This window comes from Pteropus vampyrus, unplaced genomic scaffold (assembly GCF_000151845.1).
Source record: "Pteropus vampyrus isolate Shadow unplaced genomic scaffold, Pvam_2.0 Scaffold23, whole genome shotgun sequence".
NCBI classification, from domain to species: domain Eukaryota; kingdom Metazoa; phylum Chordata; class Mammalia; order Chiroptera; family Pteropodidae; genus Pteropus; species Pteropus vampyrus.
Window position 1 is genome coordinate 6,981,823 of NW_011888804.1, and position 6,728 is coordinate 6,988,550.

Below are 6,728 nucleotides of genomic sequence, written 5' to 3' on the forward strand. Positions count from 1 at the left end.
GAGTAGTGGAGTTTTCCCTATGTTTACAGAAGAGGAAAGGAGGTTTAAAGAGAGATTAAATAACTTGCCTAATAAGTGGCAGTGGTTGGGTTCAAATCCAGCTCGGATGGGCTCCAGAGTCCTGCCTCTGCCCTGTCGCCTCACATCCATAGGGGTCTGATAGATTTAAGAGCCAGTGTCACGGCAAGTCAGACCCCTGCGCCTGGAAGAGAAGCTCGCTGACCCCACGAAAGCTGTCAAAGCTGCAGCTCTGAATCACTCTTCGGAGCTCAAACACATTCAGGCGCGCCAAGGCTATCAAGCCAGCGGTAGAAAAGGCAACTTTGGAAGATATTCCAGGAACGAACCTCAAGCTCATTTCTCAGTTCCTCAAGAGGCACGGAGCCTGTTCTGCTGCTGACAGAGGGAACTGTCGCCTGCTCATTGCTCAATGCCCCTGATGTAATGCACCGCGGAAGAGGGCTCAATTGGGATGCTAAACAGCCGTAAATGACATTGTCACCAGCCTTCATAAAGCACAGTGACTCACAGCCCTAATTAAAATGCTGGGGGAAAAATGTAAAGAAAGGCTGCCATGGAAAACAGTGACATTTTGCAAAACTGTGGATTATTTCTTCCAGGAAAAGAGGTGCTCATGAGGGTGTGTCTATGTGTGTGCATGTGTGTCTACGTGTGTGGAGGAGAGGGGACAGAGATGGAGAGGCTGAATATTATTCTCCTAAGAAACATAAAAAAAATTTAACACAGAGGAAAGTCTAAATAAAGCTACTCCTGCCATCCAACTTTTTGTTATAAGATGTTTAAACAGAGGAAATTTAAAAGACTAGTACAACACCTATCAACTTCCAACTAGATTCAATCGACTATTAGCATTTGCCTATTACGCAGAACCATTTGAAAAGAAGATGCTTCGGCCCTAAATTCTAAAGCATGTCGTCTACGAATAAAGATAGTCGCCCACAGAACCCACAGTACCATTATTACCCCCAAGACGATGAACTACACTTGCAAAATTTCACCAGATATCCAGTTAAAGTCATTCTTTAAACAATGTTAACCTCCGTCATAAATCGAATCCTCCCTGCTTAGCAGAGAGAAGTCAATGTACCACACAGAAATGGAGCAGGAAGACTTTTGGCTTCACGGGAGCTGGTTCCTGTCACCAGAGTCTCAAGATGAAGGGTACAGGGTACATTGCTTGACTTAGGCACCCGTTTGGAACCAGACAAGAAATCCACTGTGATTACACTGTGTTGTTTTGAAAAAGAACCCTCCTCCAAACTAAATCTCTGCATGATTTCGTCCAATGTAATCACCCATTTTAACCACAAAATGTGGCTCCTGATGACTTCCTGCTGTTTCTGAAATGCCAATACACCCTTAAAAGCCCAAAAAGGTATCACCAGTAGGGGAATTCGGAAAGAACTATTATAATTTCTGAAGGCAAGCCTTGAAGAACATACCCACAAGAAATCCTGGGCAGGGAAGGCAGCAGTTAAAGAAGTAACATTCATCTACATGTAGGAATTTTGCATGTTTGTTAAAAAATAATAAAAAACCATAAAAATATCAAGCCAAAAGATATCCATCCAGTCTCATTATCTTATAAAATATTTTGCAACAAATAAAGGAGTTTTGTTTCAATGACTATCATATTAGGGGAGAAATGACAAATAAAGGTCTTTCCAGCTAAGACTCGTCTAAATAAACTAGCACATAGATGTTATTGACTCTTTTCATTACCTGAATTCTGCTACATTAATGTAATTGGTTTTTGTTTTCCTTATTGAATATCGTAGAGCTAAGAGACTGCTTCAAAAATCAAAGAGAAAAACATGCCCAAAATATGTCAGTTGCTATTGAGTATTATTCTGATTTATCCCTGAAGGTTACCCTTTTGCTTAAAATTCCTGGAATGAAACACAGCATGATGTGGTCCACACAGCTCTTTTAATGACCAAAGAGGATGGGCTGACCACACCATTTGCCCCATTGCATTCCAGTTATTGGCAAGTTGATCTCTTTCTCAGACACTGGGAATGCTTGAGGGTAAGGATGGTGTCGTGCACTCCTTTATGCCCCAAGCCTCTCTTATGGGCTCTGGCACAGAGCTGGGAGTCAGGGCTTGTTTGTTAGATGAAGATGCAGCTTTCCTGACTCTTGCTGATATGAAATCCCTTAGCCGAGAAACACTGGCTGCTCATCCATACAAACTGAACTTGGGCAAGCTTTTTGAGTTCACGAGCTCCCTTCTTCATTTCTACCTGGAAACAGGTTCCAGAAAAGCTCATCTTTTTAACCCTCATGGTAGCGATTTAGCTATCAGGTTTTGCATAAAGAAGAGATTCCTGACTATTGTTTAATGCTGGTGGGCAAAGGTTCCCGGCAGAAGCTGTGACACTTTTCAGGACATCCCTGAAAATCTGTGAAATTGCTTTCAGGTGCCTTTTGTGCCAAAGCATCTCAGATGGCGAAAAAGGACTGTATTTTCTGGGGAATCTCAATTGAGAAGAGGTGATCTTATGATGGTAGGTGACAGAATATGTAAATCGGAGGTGGGAAAAAGGAAAACACTGCCCAGGCTGGACGAGGGAGCTCTGCTCCTACAAATCAAATGGCTCTGTGCTTTCGATCCTAACAGAGCACCCTTTCTTTTCGGACCTGCCAGCAGCAATCGCAGATGCAGCCGATGGACAAGAATTGGGCAAATGTCTGTCTTGGGTGAGTGAGGCATAGAATGTTACAGTTATAAAGGTCTTTGAGGGAAAACAGTCCAGGGGTTATGAGCGGCAGTGTCTTGAAGGTCCAGGCAAGTGACATACACAATACTTAACGAAGGGACCTGTGACCTAAAGGCAATAACGACAACAGCAACAACTAAAACACCCAAACCAAACCGAAACACGACGCAAACCCTGAGCTGGCCGAAGAGAACATACCTGCAGGCTTCCAAATGCAGTTGCCCTTGAATTTCAACTCCTTCATTTCACAGGAGAGAAAACTGGGGCTGGGGGAGTGGAAGGGGCACGGTCCACACCAGCTGGCTGACTAAACGGGTCTCTCCTTTTCGCATTTGTGTTGTTGTTGTCGTTCTGACATTGAAATTGGCCTGACACCATCCCCCTGCCCAGAGTTACACATACACCATCGCACTGAATCCTCCTAAAACCTCACGCAGCACTTATAATTCTCATTTTATAGACAACTTGCCTGAGGTTCGGAGGGGTTAACTCACTCACCCAGAGTCACCGATTCCACAAGTGCCCGAGCCTGGCATCAGCTGCTTCCCCAGACGACATCCTCTTTAGTTTCTCAGTGCAACGCTCTGTCTTTTGACCAGGCTGCACTTGACCAAATTCGGCACCGGAGACTCTGTCACTGAGAGGGGGCTACAAATCAGAAGGCTACCAGCCCCGTTGCCGTTTCCTCTGAGAAGTCTTCCCTGATACCCCCAGCCACCCATCCTGGGTGCTGCAGCAGCATTGACTTCTACCTCTCGTGCAGGAATTTCACGCCTGGCACAGAGCTTGTTCGGTGGCCATTGCTTGACCAGACCACAGGCTTTGTCAGTGCGGGGCTCACACCACCTTAATCTGGTACCTGCCCTTGGGGCCTGGCACTGGGCCTGCCCTTTTACACTCATCATTACACATTGGACGAATGTGCTGACGTCTGCCGCAGAACCACACATATCTGCTGTTTGGCTCTCTGGCTTATTACCACTAAATACGGCTATGCCAAGATCCACTGCCCGCTATACCCTGTTAGCTATGCTTTTATTGGAGACCTCGGGGCATTTTCTGTTGACAGATCATTTTCATTTAATACAGTCAAGTGGACTCAACTTTTCAGCATTGCAGGATGCTGCTCATAGATCTCCTTCCCTACGAAAGGCCTGTGACAAAAACATATGTAGGACTTGCAAAGGTTGGGTGGGGACCCAACTCAGCTGTCCAAATGAACTGCAACCAATGGCTTTGGTGAAACCCATTGTAGTTAGGGTTTATTAGCTCCTATGATTACTCAGTTCCTACAGTTATACCTGATACGTCACTTTTTAAAGGAATTTCCTCTCTGAAAGGACAGACAGGTCAACCGTTTGGGCCAATTCCCAACATTAGATGGGGTCTCAGAGCTTATGTGCACCAAGGTCAAGGTGGGAGGAATCACGTGCAGTCTCTCTGAACAGTTTGTCCAATCTATGACCACAACCGGGAAAAAGACAGAATTAAATTCCCTTTAAGTTCAGAATCCATAGGGTTTCTCTATACTGAAGTAGATGTGGCATTATCATATATGAGCACTGGGCAAAGAGTCAAGACTAAGACTCTATTCCAGCTTTGTCGATATAGCTGTGTGACCTTCAGCAAGTCACATACCTTTTCTGGGCTTCAGTTTCTCCATCTGTAAAATGCAGGTGATGGACAAGAGCTGAAGGTGGTAGAATCTCCTGGAAATGTCTCGTTATAAATACAGAACTTCGTCTATGGCCATATCACCCTGAACATGCCCGATCTCATCTGACCTTGGAAGCTAAGCAAGGTCGGGCCTGGTTAGTACTTAGATGGGAGACCACCTAGGAAGACCAGGTGCTATAGGTATTAAAAAAAAAAATACAGAATTTCAATCTCGCTTGGGGATGCTGTTTTAGATCTGTGTGTGTGTGTGTGTGTGTGTGTGTGTGTGTGTGTGTGTGTGTGTGTGTGTGTGTTGTGGGGATCGCTCTGCCTTTAACCAGTGCCTTGGCGGATTCTGATGCTGATGGTCTACAGGCTGATGTTTGGCATTTGCTAGATTAGATGATGTCTAAATGCTATCATACATTAGAATAAGGAAAATGGTCATGTTGCAGCCTTTCACTTGTTAACCATACAAACCCACACTGGCCCATGGTGGGAAGCATGTCCCTTTCTTCTGTCCTGGAATATCAAATTCCACTTCTGCACAATCCGATTTCTAATAGGAAAAAGCCTCCGTTCTAACGGGTGCAGACTGTTGCCAGTGCCTCTCAACCATGTTCCAAGGCTCACCAAACCATGCACAGACCCACAGAAACCGAGTGACAGGCAACACACTGAGTCTTGTCATAAGGCAACTCAAAACATACACCTAAGAAGGCAGCACAGTCAAACCTGTGTGTACTCATAATCCCCAGGTGAACTGACCCCCCAATTCTTCCTATATCCTTGGGAATCAGCATCCCCACAACGGGGAGGTTTTGGACTGCCGTCTGGGTGGTACCTTGGACAGCTCTTTGCAGCTTGGCCCCAGAGACCCTCGGAAAGCAGCCTACCCCGCTAGACCACTCCCAGCTTCTTACCCTTGCTGGTGTGGTCCTTCCCCATGGAAGACTGAAACTGGGGTGGAGGGGTGGCTCTGGCCATTTGCGGGGGAGGGATTGAAGAAAAGGCAGGAAGAGGAAAGGGCAAGCTAGTGTGGAAACCACATCTACAGTATTGGCCACAAATGGTTGCTACAGAAGACCTCCCTCTGGGGTTCCCCTTCTTGTCCGATCACCAATCTTGGCATAAAACTATCGTTTCCAGAACTTACACATACATTTTCACAAATGTTCAAAACAACCCCTCATCGGAATTATTGTTCTCATTTCGTAGATAATGAAACTGAAGTTCAGAGAGGTTAAGTGACCAGCCAGAGGTCACACAGCCATGGAGTAAGTTAAGCTTAGCCCCAAGCAGAGAGCTTTGCCAGATCCCATTACCATGTGGCTTGCTCTATCCGTACATGGTGTGGGACTTTGGGGAAATCCGAATTTCTGGAGATGCAGCCGTGCTCCTGAGTTTCAGGGTAGCCTCTGTCCAAGCAGATATATCAGGAAATGAGGCTGTGGGTGCTCTGGTAGGAGCACATGTTAGACTGCTTATGAGCCCAGAGATGTACCCAAAAAAAAAAAAAATCCCAAATTAAGAAGTCAAAAGCTGGGACTGAGGTCTCCAGCTGTGCCGCTTACTAGCTAGGTGACTATGGGCAAGTCGCTTGGCTCGCCCTACTCAATTTCCATCTCTGCAAAATGGGATTGCTGTGCTGGAGACCTGGGGGTATTCCAGGAACACCTTGTGTGTGACGGTGCCCCGGGGATGGCACGAAGCCACGTGCCCTTCAGGGCTTGGAATCAGGCTGGCGGAAAGAACTGGGGTGGCGGTGGTAGACATGGTGGGTCAGAATGTCCCCCTCTGAGACCTGCCAAGGCTTCTCGCGTCTGTCTGCCGAGATGCCTGAGGCAGAGGATGGATGCCACCCCCGCAGCCTGGGGCACAAGAGGCTCCTTCTCCGGTTTACCTTAAGTTCAAAATAACAACGGCGAGAATCCATATTCCCTTGTGTCTTTGTGAAGCCGCAATGTTTACCCAAGGGGAAGGTTTTCCTTCATTCGCCTGGGGCCTGGCCTGAATGGGTAGCCCCTTCGTTCCCTCTCCCAAGGTCCTGGGCCAGGTGATGAACCCTGCATGCGCTGGCCAGCTCTCCACCTCTGCCCAGGGACACTCTAAGGGCCCTTCCTGCATTGTTGCTAGGGCAGTTCCATTTTTCTGGGGACTGAGCTTGAGCTGGGCGGCTATAAGGGGCTTGTCTGCAGGAAGGACTTACATATGGTTTCTTCAAGACTACTTGGGTCCCACTGAAGGGAGCACAATCTACCACAGCCAGAGGACTCTCGGGGGGGGGGGGCCCTCACAGTTTCTGGAAACCCCCAACGACCCAATCACTCA

At 46.9% G+C, this 6,728-nt stretch overlaps 1 pseudogene; it reads left to right on the top strand.

Annotated features, from left to right (window-relative positions):
• Nucleotides 1-4,482: 4,482 nt before the first annotated feature.
• On the top strand, nucleotides 4,483-4,601 carry LOC111737099 (annotated as a pseudogene).
• Nucleotides 4,602-6,728: the final 2,127 nt, after the last annotated feature.